General features: G+C 40.7%; 1 protein-coding gene and 1 pseudogene across 16 annotated transcripts in view; one reads left to right on the forward strand and one right to left on the reverse strand.

Moving 5' to 3' along the window:
- CSNK1G1 (casein kinase 1 gamma 1) overlaps nucleotides 1-14648 on the reverse strand; it is a 177668-nt gene extending 163020 nt beyond the window's left edge. For 4 of the 16 annotated variants that reach the window (XR_004677284.1, XR_004677283.1, XM_034993950.1 and 1 more), the window contains exon 1: nucleotides 14448-14646. The gene's annotated coding sequence lies outside the window, so the exon portion shown is untranslated. Of the gene's footprint in view, nucleotides 1-14447 lie in introns of all 16 variants that reach the window. The other 12 variants (XM_034993957.1, XM_034993956.1, XM_034993960.1 and 9 more) reach the window with 6 other exon arrangements.
- On the forward strand, nucleotides 271-1557 carry LOC118003166 (annotated as a pseudogene).
- Nucleotides 14649-16747: the final 2099 nt, after the last annotated feature.

A 16747-nucleotide genomic window follows, 5' to 3' on the forward strand; every position in this document is an offset into this window, starting at 1 on the left:
TCAGGTCATGACCTCAGGGTCCTGGTATCAAGCCCTGCATCCGGCTCCCTGCTCAGTGGGGAGTTTGCTTCTCCTTCTCTCTCTGCCCCTCCCCTGCCTGTGCTCTCTCACTCTCTCAAATAAATAAATAAAATCTTTAAAAAAGAAAAGATGCTCCTGACATTTTTCTAAATCACAGTATTTCTTTAGAGAGAGAAAAAAAGTATTACACAAAGCTTCTCAAGCATAATTTATTCATGGACTTATTTACTCTAAAATCTGAAAGATATTTTAGGTGGCCGGTTGGCGGCTGAGCCCTCTTGCCGCGCGGGGAGACGGTGCGCGCCTTGCCCGCGGCCACTGACCATGACCATAACCCTCCACACCAAAGCGTCCGGAATGGCCCTGCTGCATCAAATCCAAGGGACCGAGCTGGAGACCCTGAACCGCCCGCAGCTCAAGATCCCCCTGGAGCGGCCCCTGGGCGAGGTATACGTGGACAGCAGCAAGCCCGCCGTGTACAACCATCCCGAGGGTGGCGCGTACGACTTCGACGCCGGTCCCGCAGCCTCCGCGCCCGTCTACGGCCAGTTCGGCGTTGCCTACGGCCCCGGGTCCGAGGCGGCGGCGTTTGGCGCCAACGGCTTGGGGGACTTCCCGCCGCTCAACAGCGTGTCTCCGAGGCCGCTGGTGCTGCTGCACCCGCCGCCTCAGCTCTCACCCTTCCTGCACCCCCACGGCCAGCAGGTGCCCTATTACCTGGAGAACGAACCGAGCGGCTATGCGGTGCGCGAGGCCAGCCCTCCCGCTTTCTACAGGCCAAACTCAGACAGTCGGCGCCAGGGTGGCAGAGAGAGATTGGCCAGTACCAGTGACAAGGGAAGCATGGCTGTGGAGTCTGCCAAGGAGACCCGCTACTGTGCAGTGTGCAATGACTATGCCTCAGGCTACCATTATGGCGTCTGGTCCTGTGAGGGCTGTAAGGCCTTCTTCAAGAGAAGTATTCAAGGACATAATGACTACATGTGTCCAGCTACCAACCAGTGCACCATTGACAAGAACAGGAGGAAAAGCTGTCAGGCCTGTCGGCTCCGAAGTGCTATGAAGTAGGCATGATGACAGGCAGGATAGGTCAAGACTGAAAAGGAGGGAGACTGTTGAAACACAAGCGCCAGAGAGATGATGGGGAGGGCAGGAATGAAGTGGGGTCCTCCAGAGATATGAGGGCTTCCAGCCTTTGGCCAAGCCCAATCTTGATTAAGCATACTAAGAAGAACAGCCCAGCCTTGTCCCTTACAGCCGATCAGATGGTCAGTGCCTTGCTGAAGGCTGAGCCCCCCATAATCTATTCCGACTACGATCCTTCCAGACCCTTCAGTGAGGCTTCAATGATGGGCTTGCTGACCAACCTTGCTGACAGGGAGCTGGTTCACATGATCAACTGGGCAAAGAGGGTGCCAGGTAAGAACACTAAGCTCAACATTTATTTTGAGAGTCAATAACTACTCATGACCTGGTTGTGCTGGCATGGGAGAAGTAGGGAGAAACAACAGCTTGCTATCGAATTGGTTTCAAGGTTACTTCTGAATTTGTTCATTTTTACTACCAACATACTATCATTCTCCTGGAAATTAGGAAATAATGTTTTAAAATCAAAATCTGTAAGATTAAAGTGTTCCACCTGAAAAAAAAAAGATATTTTTAAAAGCTGGATGAGGTGGCTCTTCTGATTTAGTCACCATGAGCAAAAAGGTCAAATAAAACCTGAAAACTCAGCTATCACAAGTTATTTCAAATGTTATACCTAAAAAGCACAATAGCACAATACAAAGATTTCCACTGGGGGGCGCCTGGGTGGCTTAGTCGTTAAGCGCCTGCCTTCAGCTCAGATCATGATCCCAGGGTCCTGGGATAGAGCCCCGTATCGGGGTCCCTGCTCGTCAGGCTCCCTGCTTGTGGGGAAACCTGCTTCTCCCTCTCCCACTCCCCCTGCTTGTGTTCCCTCTCTCACTATGTCTCTGTCAAATAAATAAATAAAATCTTTAAAACAAAGATTTCCATTGGTTATTTCTCACAATCACTTTTACAAAACAGTTTCAAATGGTCTGATTTGCCCTGTTAGTCACCATAAGCACTATTTCCCTTCTGACAGTGACTTCCCCTTGCTATCTGTTACCTAGGATTAAAACTTTTCTGAGTCAGTCTTCTTTATTTCTTGGTCTCCAGATATTGCTAGCTGTTTCTTTAAAAGAGGCTTTAGAGGTAGAGATACTTGAACTTGACATCCTGTGTCTACCACTTACCAGCAATGTGAACTTCAGAAGTAGCTTCCTTTCTCTGCCTCATTGCTCAATCTGTAAAATTGTAATAATGGCCACACCTCAGGGGCTTGTTGTGAGAAAAAAGTGAGATAATGTGTCCAAAGCATTTAGCTACTGCCCATTTCATAAATACTCAAACTACCATCACTATTATTACTATTCTGTGTTTTCACTAATAATTCCCTAGAACAGGCCCTCATGGGTGCTTGATTATATCCATTAGATTATGTCTGTGCCTCAACTGGCTTCTTTCATTCCCATCTTTTAGTAGTCCAAAGGACTCTCCACATCACCATCAGATTTACCTTCAGACATACAAATGCATGCTGTTACTCCCCAGCTTAAAAAACCTTTATGGGTCTACTTATTGCCAACATCAAATCTAACTTCCTCTGCATGACATTCATTATCCTCTATTAACAGCTGTTTCTCAAACTTCAGCATACATCAGAATCATCTGGAGTGTTTGTTAAACAGATTGGTGGACCCCACCCCTACAGTTTCCAATTCAGTCTAGAGCAGGCCTAAAAATTTGCATTTATAATAAATTTCCAGGTGATGCTAATGCTGCTGGTTTAGGAACCACACTTTGAGAAGTACGACTCATATATGATCTTATTCTGCCTCCTTAAGCTTATTTTTCCCTACTCTCTAACTGGCTCACACAGCTTTGATTGGATTAGTCTTTTCAATTCTCCCTCACTGCTTAGCTTTGGGCCTGAAAACACTTTCTTGCTTACTCAAATGATACCTAAGTCTGTGGTTCCCAGCACTGCCTGCCCATTACAATCACATGGAAAAGCTTTTTCACAAACTGTGGAGGCACCCCCCAATATTCTGATTCAACTGATCCTGGGAAAAGCTTCCCCCAAATGATTCTAAAGAGCTGCCAGAGCTGAGATCCACTACTCTACCTTCAATCTCCTTCCCATCAGGATTATGAACTGAATGTTCTCCCCTCCAAATTCCTAATTCCCAGATTATATCATCAAGTTTGCACTCATTTACTTATTGGATTGTATTACTTTCAACCTATCATTTTAAGTCTTGTTTCTCCAACTTGGTAAATAATCTTATCTTCAATTTCTATTTTCCTAAAGCACTAGTATGATGAATACACAGTAGGAACTCTGTGATTATTTCTTCATTGATTGTGGATTCAAATTAGAAGTCAGAACTTTAAAGTATTTCTAATTTATCTAAACCAGGAAACTATGGTCCCTCTTTTTTAAAAAAAATACAGTTCTGCAACAAGCTTATTTTGTTATGGTAATCATTTAACTCCTTCCTTCCCCAATAACTAAACTGAAAAGAAAAATACTAATGTATCAAAATGCTGTGGAGAATAATAAAATGATTAACAGCATCATAAATGGCTTCACAGTTGCTTCCTTAGAGAAAATAGCCTTATCTAAATCCATTAAAGACTGTTTCAAAACAGAGAATCAAAGCACACATATTTAAAGATGCTGAAGCTCTGAATAGTTCTATGATTTGTTTTCTCAACAGATGTGCATCCTTCAAGCCCTGAATTCACCAGATGCATATTAAATTAATCCGTACTTTTAGTTTTACATAACACTCCACTCTAGTTTTATAAATACACCACCACATAAAGCAGAATTCCACTGTTGCTTTGTGACATTAAATATTAACAGATTATTTCAACTGTGCAAAAAAAAATACATTAAGATTCATTTTAATGCAGCCAAATGTGTGCTTACTAAATATAGGCTATAACATCTTCATTAATTTTTAATTGGCCAATTTCTTTTTTTTTATAAAGATTTTATTTATTTGAGAGAGAGAATGAGAGAGAAAGAGAGAGCATGAGAAGGGGGAGGGTCAGAGGGAGTCCCATGCGGAACTCGATCCCGGGACTCCAGGATCATGACCTGAGCCGAAGGCAGTGGCTTAACCAACTGAGCCACCCAGGCACCCTAATTGGCCAATTTCTATCTAGAATGTGAAAAATGACAAATTTGCTCTTAACTGAAGACCTAGTGACACCTGGCACTTTAAGAAATATACACTAACTCACTCGACATTTCAGAAATTAGGAATTCAACCAAAAACTTGAATTCTATACTGTAGTTTAATAGTCCACTTAAATTTTCTGGAAAATGTACTTCTTAGAAAATCATAATTTCTTCATAAGCTAAAATGAATGAATTCCTGTATTATAAGAGAAACAGGACTGGGCTGGGAGTCAGGAGATCTGGGTTCCAGTCTCACTCATTAGCTATTCCATCTTGAGTGCATCACTTAGTCTCTCTACACTTCAGTAATTTCAGCTGTAAAATAAAAGGGTCTACCTAGACCATCTCTGCGTTTTCTTTTAGCTTTATGATTCCACAATCTATGAAACTCAAGAAACGCAAGCATTAACCAGATGGATCCCATTAAAGACTTAGTGAGCTTTCACATTGATTGATTTGGAGAGCATCTATCTCTGGAAAAGCTAAGTGCTTTCATACAAACAGATTGTTCCTTGTGTCTATTGTTAACTAGGTGAAAAAGCAAATAAAACACACCAAACATGGAGTTATTAAACAGTTTTTGCATCATACCTTAGATGACCAGAATATTTGGAGGCCAAAATACCAATTAAGGTTAAGATGTTCTGGAAAATGGAAGGTGTTCTAGAAGTCCAGGAAAGGACAGTTAATAAAACCAACTGAAAGTGAATTCTAGGTAACAATTACTATTTAGGCTATATAAGAAATCGTGTCTCGGGGCGCCTGGGTGGCTAAGTTGTTGGGTGTCTGCCTTTGGCTCAGGTTATGATCCCAGGGTCCTGGGATCGAGCCCCACATCAGGCTCCCTGCTCTGCAAGAAGCCTGCCACTCCCTCTCCCACTCCCCCTGCTTGTGTTCCCTCTCTTGCTGTGTCTCTGTCAAATAAATAAAAATAAAATCTTTAAAAAAAAAAAAGAAATAATGTCTCATGATAGCATTTTATTATGTTTAGAACAGATACTCCCTCTGAGTCCAAATTGGAAATAATCAGGCAACTATACAGCAGTATCCATGATTTCTCTTCTAGTCAATCTTTGCCAGCTCAAGCTCCTGGATAGTCTTCAACAAGTGTAATAGGAAGAAGAAAAAGCCAGAAGAGGATGGCCAAGAAATCTACATTATAGCCTGCACAACAATAAAAGGCAAGTGGCAAAGGACTTTAACTTTAGTGATAGTTCAAATATTCTGAATTTAGATCTCCCTCAAGCTCTGTTACCACATGCAACTGTCATATGGCCAGTACCATATTTAGCTCACACTTAATGTCCAATTACATACCTCAAAGAATAAGCACCTATCAATCAACACCTAATGACCTAATATAATCTTTTTGAAAGGGAAATTCAGACTCTGAACAATGCTTCCAATTACATCTGAGAATGTTAGGAAAATCTCTTTTCAAAACCACCCCCAAGAATTATTTTATTCATTTTCATTTCTAAATATATATATATTTATCTCGCCCAGGGGTTGGGGTGAGAGGAAAGGTTTAACTGGCAGAGCACAGAGAATTTCTAGGATAATGAAAATACTCTGTATATTATAATGATGTGTATTATACACTTTTACAAACCCATAGAATGTACAAAACAAAGAATGAACCCAAAGCTACTATGGACTTCAGGTGATTATGATGTGTCGATAGAGTTCATCAAATGTGTCAAACTGTTCACCAACTGTAACAAATGCACCACTCTGGTGGAGATGATGAGGGAGGCTATGCCTGTATAGTGCAGAAGGTTTATGGGAAATCTGTTTTCTTCCTTTCAATTTTGTTGTCAATCTAAAACTGCCCTTAAAAAATAAAGTCTTTGGGGGCACCTGGGTGGCTCAGTCAGTTAAGCATCAGACTCTTGGTTTTGGCTCAGGTCACGATCTCAGGGTCATGGGATGGAGCCCCCGAGTGGGCCTTTGTGCTCAGCAGGGAGTCTGCTTGAGGATTCTCTCTCTCCCTCTGCCCCTAGCCTGGCTCACATGTGTGTGTGCTCTCGCTCTCTCTCTCAAATAAATACATAAATCCTTAAAAAATAAATAAATAAATAAAATCCTTTTAGGGGGCACCTGGCTGGCTCTGTCAGGAGAGCATGCGACTCTTGATCTTGGGGTTGTAAGTTGGGAGACCCATGCTGGGTACAGAGATTACTTAAAAATAAAATTAAAAAAATTAAAAAGTCTTTTAAAAAATATCACATTAACATTTTTTGAAAACACTTTTATAAAACAATTGGACATCTTTGTACAAAAATATGAATAGACACACAGTCCTTAAACCTTTCACAAAAATTGGCTCAAAATGGATGTTTTTAAAAAAATGGATCTTAGGGGCACCTGGGTGGCTCAGTTGGTTAAGCGACTGCCTTAGGCTCGGGTCATGATCCCGGAGTCCTGGGACTGAGTCCCACGTCGGGCTCCCGGCTCTGTGGGGAGCCTGCTTCTCCCTCTGAGCCTCTGCCCTCTCACGCTGTTTCTCTCTCTCTTTCTCTCTCTCAAATAAATAAATAAAATCTTTAAAAAAAAGTATCACTAAAAATAAATAAAATGGATCTTAGAACTCAATGTAAAATGTAAAAATATAAAAATTCTTGAAGATAACATGGGACAAAATCTATATGACCTTGAGTTTGCCAATGAGTTTTTAGATGCAATACCAAAAGCAAACTCAATGAAAGAAAAACTTGGTAAGGTGGACTTCATTAGAATTTAAAACTTTCGTACTATGAAAGACAGTTAAGAGAATAAAGAAACAAACCATAGATTGGGAAAAAATTATTTGCAAAAACCTGTACCTGTAAAAATATTTGCAAAAAACCGTATCTGATAAAAATACATATACAAATTATACAAAGAACACTTAAAACTCAACAATAAGCAAACAACCCAATTTAATAAAATGGGTGGAAGATGTGGACACCTCTCCGAAGAAGATATATAGATGGCCAATAAGCATATGAAAAGGTGCTCAATATTTTATGTCGTTAGGGAACTGCAAATTAAAACACCTATTAGAATGGCTACAGTATAAAAAACTGACCATACCAAATTCTGGCAAGGATGTAGAGCAACAGGAATACTCATTCATTGCTGATGAGAATGCAAAATGATATAACCGCTTTGGAAGAGAGTTTGGCAGTTTCCTATAAAATTAAACATATGTTTACCATACAATCCAACAATCACGCTCCTAGGCATCTACCTAAAGGAGCTATCAAGCCACAAAAAGACAGGGAGAAACCTTAAATACATACAACACAAAGAGTAAACCTTAATGAAAATCATGCACTACAGTTAATAATAATGTATCAATATTGGTACATTAATTGTAACTAATGTATCACACTAACACAAGATGTTAGTAATAGGGGAAATGGAGGGGGTGTAGTTTTGTGGATATGGAGATATGGAATTCTATCTGCTCAATTATTCTGTAAATCTAAAACTGTTAGACGAACCATGAGAGACTATGGACTCTGAAAAACAAACTGAGGGTTCTAGAGGGGAGAGGGGTGGGAGGATGGGTTAGCCTGGTGATGGGTATTAAAGAGGGCATGTTCTGCATGGAGCACTGGGTGTTATACACAAACAATGAATCATGGAACACTACATCAAAAACTAATGATGTAATGTATGGTCATTAACATAATAATAAAAATAAATAAATAAATAAATAAAACTGTTAAAAGAATAAAGCCTTAATTTAAAAAACAACTGGGTATCTATGGATAGGAGATACTGCTACTTTAGGCTACAGAAATTCGAGAACAGTGAAAGAAACTAACTTTAAATAAAATCAAATTTAAATCAATTTAAATAAAAAAAAATTAACTTTAATCCCCTTGCCTTTTTCCTGGCATTGGTCATATCCCTGCTCATTAGCACCTACATGAAGAGTGACCTCTAGGAAATAGAGAAAATAATCCAGCTAAGAAGCTGCTTGACCATAGCTATGGTTAGCAATTTAGCCTGAAGAACTAAAATGAGATCCGGTGATTACCATGGACACTACACACACACTAAAAACTTAAAACATTTTCACACCACTCATTAATGCCAACAGACAAAATGTATTTATAAACCTATCAAGAGAAACATAAACGTATAGTACTTTCATTCAGAGGCCCGTAAGTCCTCAACACCCCTTTTCTAGGTTAGAAAATGTAAGCTACAGAAATCGGTGTGGGTCCAATGCTATACTGTTCCTTGGAAAATTTATATGTCATTTTAATGAAGAAACTGTAGCATTTTGACAGGCTTACCCAGCACCCAGGGGTATTGCACCAAGTCGTCTTTGATGGCAAAGGCAGTAGTTACCTGTTCACTTAGCTTCTCTGGCCAAGGCAAAACCTTTCCCCAGTATGTCTATGTCTCCATTGTGATGGGTGAGTGATTATTGAAGAACAATTCCTATCCCTGACACCCCAACCCTTGCCATAACCACACTGCCCACTTGGAGCTTCTGGTGAGGAAAAGACTAGAGCAGTATAGGGGCAGCCCATCAGTCTTCCTACATCACCACAACATTTCTGCTGCAGACAAAGCATGGCTCTCTTCTATCCAGATTGCTCTCTCCAGTCCATTTCTGAGAGACCACACTAGTACTACTTTATAGTTTCTCAAAGATGCCTGGGTGTTTCTGGTCCATGCCAGGTGCCAACTACTGTAACCTGAACAAGTAATAGTCTTTTCCAGCTCAGTAAACCCAAAAGCCTATTCTTAGGATTTATTAAGATCTGAACTGAAAAATGGCAAGTATGTGGCCTATGAACTGTATGATACCATTTAGATAAAAGTAATAGCAACTGGCATATGGTAAGGCAAAACTCCCTACTGAAAGATTAAATTTAAGTGGACTTATCACTAAATAAAAAAATCCTCAGCAGAAGCTTCTCTTCTAGTTGTTAACATGAAGGAGAAAAAAATATTTATTCTGTATCTTCATAATCAATTTTTAAGCAACTTCCAGCAACAAGTGTTGACAAAAATGGTCAGTGATGACAAAGATGTATGAAGCTACCTAATAATGTTCAGATAGTTTAAAATAACTTAATTACTTTTGGGCGCCTGGGTGGCTCAGTTGATTAAGTGATGCCTTCGGCTCAGGTCATGATCCTGGAGTCCCTGGATCGAGTGCCGCATCGGGCTCCCTGCTCAGCAGGGAGTCTGCTTCTCCCTCTGATCCTCCCCCCTCTCATGTGCTTGCTCTCTCTCATTCTCTCTCTCTCAAATAAATAAATACATAAAATCTTTAAAAAATAAATAAATAAAATAATTACTTTTAACCATGGTCTGTGATCCTTTTGTGTAACTCAATGTAAAAATTCAAGTTCTTTTATTATATGTTCACTGATATAGCTGAAATTACATAATATAAATCTACTGATGGGGCGCCTGGGTGGCTCAGTTGGCTAAGCGACTGCCTTCAGCTCAGGTCATGGTCCTGGAGTCCCGGGATCGAGTCCCACATCGGGCTCCCTGCTTGGCAGGGGGTCTGCTTCTCCCTTTGACCCTCCTCCCTCTCATGCTCTCTGTCTCTCATTCTCTCTCTCAAATAAATAAATAAAATCTTTAAAATATATATATATATAAATCTACTGAGGACTTTCATTTTTGAAAAATAATCTGATGAATTCAAAGCCATAAAACATGAAGGGGTGAGGGAATAAGGAATCTGAAACAGATGGCATCTGATTTTTTTTCTGAGTCCATCTTGAACACAATCCCAATAATATCAAAATCCAATTTAGCTCTCCAAATAAGTAATCCACAAAACTTAAAATGGTAATTCTGAAGTAATTTCATTTTTTTCCCCTCCTAGCTTCTCAAAGTTTCTATATTAGGCAGAAATGAGTAGAGATAACTTAGATGTTAAAAAGAGAAAAACTATCATGCCACAAATTCTAAAGTTCTTTCATGAAAATCTACTTCCATTTATCTAAAACCATTGAAAAGCAATTTCTACCACAATTGGTGATATTAAAATCTTTCTGTGATATCAGCCTTTTTTTCCTTTGTAAGTGATTATTTATCTTTAGTAGAGACCAAATAGTATCTCCAGAAAATAATATACTTTTAAAAAAGGAACAAGCTCTGGAAGACTAATCATTTGGTTTGAGTAAAGCACTGCTTGGCATTTTTTAAACATTTCCACGGTAACTGTTTCACTACCAATTTGGTAGCACCAGTAAAATTAACTGTACTTTTTTCCTCATATGTTTCTAGTATAAGTTATATATAAAACTTCCCAATCTTTCCTAAAACTTTTTGAAATCATCCAAGAGATGCAATATTAAAGAAATGTTTAGTCATTTTTAGGTTTCCTGACAAGCAAATTCCAAAACTGACAACTGCAAAGATCCTTGGAATGGTCACATACTTTGAGGGGAAAAGGTCAATGAGAAAAGTGTCCTAACGGTCTCTAATGTTGCCTACTACTTAAGTAGATATTTTTCCTCTAACAGCTACTATCCTATCTCATATCCCAAAGTAAATTTAATTTAGTAATAAATTAAAGTTTTATCAGAATATGGGGGGGGGATGGGAGCTTCTGATGGCTTTACCAAAGCAAAATACAGCCTCAATTTTAAGGTTCAAAAGACGATTAAAAATGATGATCCAATGAAACACAGCTAAAAGCTTACCTATACACTAAAGACTTAATACCAAAAAAAAGAAAAAAAGACTTTATACACTCAGAAAAGCCATTTAGAAAGTTGAATAATCTTACAAAAAAATCTGTAAGTGCAGCAAAAACATAATTTCAACTCTTTAAAAAAATAGTATACCTTAATAATTTAAAATATATCCATTTATCAATTCAACCAACATTTATTTGGTGCCTGTTTCAAGTAGCTGCAGTGGTGGATAAAATTTAACATAGTATCTCTACCTCAAAGAGCATGCAATGTAGTTGGATAGTTTTATTAAAAAAAAAAGTTCAACTCTGTGTAAAAGATAGAAATATGGGAAAGAAATATATTTGACAATTTCTCTCAAAATATGCAAAAGCTATAAACCTCTCTAAAAAGTGATACTCAATTACAAACTTTATATCCACTTTCCACAGAAAAGAATCTTACTAAAGAAAGTTATCTTACATTCTCTGAGTATAAAGTACATTTAAAAATTAAAAATTATTGGGGCACCTGGGTGTCTCAGTCATTAAGCATCTGCCTTCGGCTCAGGTCACGATCCCAGGGTCCTGGGATCGAGCCCTGCATCAGGCTCCCCGCTCAGCGGGAAGCCTGCTTCTCCCTCTCCCACCCCCCTGCTTGTGTTCCCTCTCTCACTGTCTCTCTCTGTCAAATAAATAAAATCTTTAAAAAAATTAATTATTAACTACCAGTTACATCAAAAACCAAACTGTATTAGTTGATAATCTGACATAAGAGATTACATATAACTGTATCATTTTAAATCTATAAAATGAATGTAAAGACTTACTATTCTTAGATTTAGTTCTATATTCTCATCATGAATGATTAAAAGCAGAAATTCATTCTATTTTCATTTATTTTACAGAATATTATACATAAGAATTCTATAAGTATTGCTAAAGTCCAATTAAGATGAGTCATGCTACTGATGTTCATGTTAATCTTAAAATTACAACTACTTTCTATTTTATGCCCCAATTTTAATTCTCCAGAGACATGTGAAGTTAATTAAACTTTATATACGTTATATGTATGGAAGTGATGAATTACTATATTGTACACCTGAAACTAATATAACAGTTAACTGGAATTAAAAACTTAAAAGAAAATTTATACACATCACTATTCAAAAAAAAATTTTTTTTTAAGATTTTATTTACTTATTTGACAGGGAGAGACATAACAAGAGAGGGAACACAAGCAGGGGGAGTGGGAAAGGGAGAAGCAGGCCTCCCGCCGAGCAGGGAGACCGATGCCCGATGCCCGATGCCCGATGCGGGGGCTCAATCCCATGACCCTGGGATCATGACCTGAGCCGAAGGCAGACGCTTAACGACTGAGCCACCCAGGCGCCCCTAAATTTTTTTTTTAATTCTACACTATACACACTACAAATCCGAGAAAAACCTTTTGAAACAACTGTCACTTCAATAAATGCACATACTGTTCTCTATTTTGTAGAGTTTAAAGAACCTATTAATAACTGAATTTCATGCTACTTATGATAAATTTCTAGAAGCCACTGAAAGTCCTGTTGTATACATATGTCTTTGCAATATTACCCAGTTCCCTTCCCATCCTGGGCTATCTTGACTGTCTGAGATTAATAACAATCAGTCTTTCAATTAGAAGGTGCTTCCATTTAGGGACACCTGGGTGGCTCAGTCGTTTAAGCGTCTGCCTTCAGCTTAGGTAATAATCCCCAGGTCCTGGGATGGGTCCCGCATGGGGCTCCTTGCTCAGTGGGAGTCTGCTTCTCCCTCTGCCTGCTGTTCCCCCTGCTTACGCGCTCTGACAAATAGATAAAATCTTAAAAAAAAAACAACAACAAAAAGTGAGGTTGTGGAAAAGGATTGCAGACTGACTTAAAAAAAAAAAAAAAAGAAGGGGCGCCTGGGTGGCTCAGTCGTTAGGTGTCTGCCTTCGGCTCCGGTCATGATCCCGGGGTCCTGGGATTGAGCCCCACATCGGGCTCCCTGCCTGGCGGGAAGCCTGCTTCCCCCTCTCCCACTCCCCCTGCTTGTGTTCCCTCTCTCGCTGTGTCTCTCTCTGTCAAATAAATAAATAAAATCTTAAAAAAAAAGGAAGGTGCTTCCATTTAAAGTGCACTGTTATTTATTTTTTCTTTTTTTTTTTTTAAGTAGACTTCTCGTGGTTGTGGAGACCAACTCTGGGCTTGAACTCAGGATCCTGAGATCAAGACCTGAGCTGAGATCAAGAGTCCGAGGCTTAACCCACTGAGCCACCCAGGCGCCCCTGAAGTGGACTGTTATTTAAATATAATACTCAAACACACACCCTTACAATACTAGTAAACATTTTAACTCATTTACTTATGAAGAAATTAAATCTCGGTAGGTCCCATGACTTGCCCAAGGTCAACAACTAGCCAGTGGCACAGTCTGAGTTCAATCCCAGATTTACCTACCTCAAAGCCAATACTTCCACTTGAACACAATTATCTCCTTAAAAGATTAAGAGACAGGCTCAAAAGCTGAGGATCTTGTCTCTCTGAACTTTCGCATACTTCAGTCGCTAATTAAAATATAAATGAAGAGGATCTTTCTGCTGCATTTAAACTAGGACAGCTTACTGACAGGTAAGAAAGAGATTGGAAAAGGAGGCTTGTCTCAACATGTCTCGCCTAGACCTCTATATCGATATAGTTCCCTCAGTCTATTTTTTATAAACATGCATATCTACCAAACATGGTTATGCCCGACTACCCTGTAGTTTGGTGCTTTTCCGTGTTGCACTTTTGTAAGACAATTTATACCAGATTTAACATCGAACTGGGAGACCTGGTTGAATATGCCATTCTGGCACTTTCCAAACATCTGAAGTATCGTTTAAGAGCAAAGAACCTAGTTCCACCCTCTTTTTTACGTTGTGATGCTTGCCCACTTGGGTACCGCTCCGGTAGGACTCTGGGGCGAGAGAGCAGTAAAGGAAGAAGTGGGGGAAGCACACGGAAGTTGGGTGGAGGGAGGTCTCCTTACCCACTCTTCTGCCCTAGCTCCGCCAAGGGCGGCTCCCCGCGGTGCCCAGCCGCCTCACAACCCCCACAACCCTGGAAGCCGTGCTCTGTCTCAGAAGGGTAGGCAGGGGAAGAAAGGCATTGCCCCAATCACTCGGACAAGGTCCATGCTCCCCTTCTGGCCCGGGAGGATGCTCCCCCTTTCAGAGCGATCCCTCCAGGTGGCAAACTCCCGGTCCACTCCGGCCGAAGTCTCCTGCATCCGAGCGGGCGCCTCCTCCGCAACCTCGAGCTAGCCACCCGAAACTCTCTGCCAGTGGTGCCCCCCAAACCCTCCATTCCACCCCCGCAACCCGCCACAGACACACACGCCGGCCTGCGCCCCACCCAGGATCTCCGCGGCCCCCTCCCCAACCCGGAGAAGGGCCCCCCACCAGTCCCTACAGACACACACACCCTCAGGTTCCAGCCTCCCGGACCCCGTCGAAGCCGGAGTGAGTACCTGGTCCGGCAGTGCTCCGAGGCTCAGATGGGGCGGGTGCGGTCCCCTCCCGGAGTCGCCGAGCTCTTCTCTACCCACCCGCAGTGGTGGCTTCTCTTTCCCAGGAGCGGGCGGGAGGAGAGGTACGGGAGGGGAGGGGGAAAGCGAGGAGCCGAGGGGCTGTAAGAACCGAGCCGGAACCACTAGTGCTGGCCCCACCCTCGGCCCGACGCAGAGCACCCTGGCGCTCGCGATAGGACAAACTTAAAGCAGGCAGTGAGAAATGGACACCACCACTTCCGGGTCATCCCCACTACTGCCCCTCCCTAGCAACCGCGTGGGGTTGCTAAGCGGAAGTGCCTTCAAAGACAACCACCCCCATTTCTTCTGGGACTACCAGGAGGTAGTTCGGAGCGGCTACCTCTTTGGCAACACCCTCTTACCTTTTCCCCGTGGTCTTAAAAGGGACACACTCTTCGCTCCCAGAGACACGGAGCCCAGCTTGCTTTTCCCTTCAACTGTAGTCCCAGCCACTATGTGCACCTGCTCCCTCCCACCCTGAGTCCCAGGCGGACCCATTGGCTCTTCCTAAGGCTCTCTCTGGTCCCTCGTAGGAGTTTTTTTCTGGCGATTTAGCATCTCCCTCTTGTGGATTTTCAGTTATGTTTCAACTGGGTTTAAAAAAAAAATCTTCAATGTTACGAAAGCTTTTTCATGCACTTCGTTCTCCTGTGACAGCCTCTAAAACCGAATGGTGAGAAAAGTTTTGTCTTCATCTATCTTATCTTTTGTGAGGATTACACATTTGTGTACGATCTAGAAATAACCTAGCTTAAATGGAAGGGAAAAACAAGGATTGGCTGTAAATCGAGTAAAGTTTAAGGATTTTGATCCTTAAAAGTGAAAAAAGGCCAAAGGAAGCCGGTAATCAAGCTGGGGAAAGACGACGTTTAATCCTCCACTCAGAATAAACTTTCATACCTACACTGTGGACAAGAAAAATGTTATGAGACCTCATTTACTCTTCTGTCAGGGTGATCTGAATTTTGAAAGCATTGGGAAAACTGGCTATGGTAAAACCCAATATAATTAATCCTCTCTTTAGAAAAATGACCCATGCATTATCATTATGGCATTTAACATTCAGAGAAATGTAGTTGGGCATTCAGAAAAAAATTAGTAAAAATCTTGGCTGGACTTTCTTATTTTGAAAATGTTTAAAAGCAATAAAACTTGAGTAGCTGCTGAATCTGTTCTCTATTCCATGGCAGTGAATGTACTTGTAATTGCTGACTCTGATTTTATTGGTCATGATAGCCTCTTAGTCACCAATATTGGACTGTTTTCCACCTCATCTGGGACAGAGGAAATGAGCTTTGGTAACTTAAAGACCAGGGCTGTTGGTTTCCTGTACACATGAGACAGCATTAAATTGATTCACCCTAGACAGTTCAGCAAAACCTGTAGGAAATCACTTGAGATTCAAATGTCAGTAGTAATTTAACAAGTCTGAAAAACATTTCAACTCTTGCCATGGACACACATACCTGTGGGAGTATGCACATACAAAAAAAAAAATTCAAATGGAATCTGAATACATCCAGCAATTAATAGTTCTTTTAAAGTGGTGCCTGGCTGGCTCAGTTAGTAGAGCATGCAAGTTCCAGCCCTAAGTCGGGTGTAGAGATTACTTAAAAAAACAAACCAAAAACCCATCTGGCGATAGGTCACAAGTGATAAACCTGTTACTATGACAAAATAGAGGATATTTCAATTGTCAACAGAGTAAAAAATTTTTAAATTAGAAAAAACTATGAGCTCAATGAGAAATTACTTATCTAAAACTATGGTGGATTTAGATGTCGCTAAAAATCTTAAAACATGATATGGTAAATGTGTTCTATAGAAATAAATACTGGGTAAAATTAATTGTTAAGATTTTTTTTAAGATTTTATTTATTTGTCAGAGAGAGAGAGAGCACAAGCGGGGGGAAGCAGCAGGCAGAGCACCTACAGCAGGCAGGAGGGAGAAGCAGGTTTACCACTAAGCAAGGAGCCAGATGCAGGACTCAATCCCAGGAACCCAGGATCATGATCTGAGCCAGAAGGCAGACGCTTAACTGACTGAGCCACCCAGGCATCCCAAAATTAATTTTTAAGTTTAAATATGGTAGTAGCCAATATAGAAATGCAGGTTCCTATGCATCATTCATTTTTCCAGTTGCCTGAGGAAATGTGAGTTATAAAAGCATTCATTTAAATCTTCTCTCCCTATAGTTTTTTTAAAATTATTCAATTGCTTTTGTATAGTTGTATGAATA

Source organism: Mirounga leonina, unplaced genomic scaffold (assembly GCF_011800145.1).
Source record: "Mirounga leonina isolate KUSES-001 unplaced genomic scaffold, KU_Mleo_1.0 Mir_91, whole genome shotgun sequence".
In the NCBI taxonomy this organism is placed as follows: Eukaryota; Metazoa; Chordata; class Mammalia; order Carnivora; family Phocidae; genus Mirounga; species Mirounga leonina.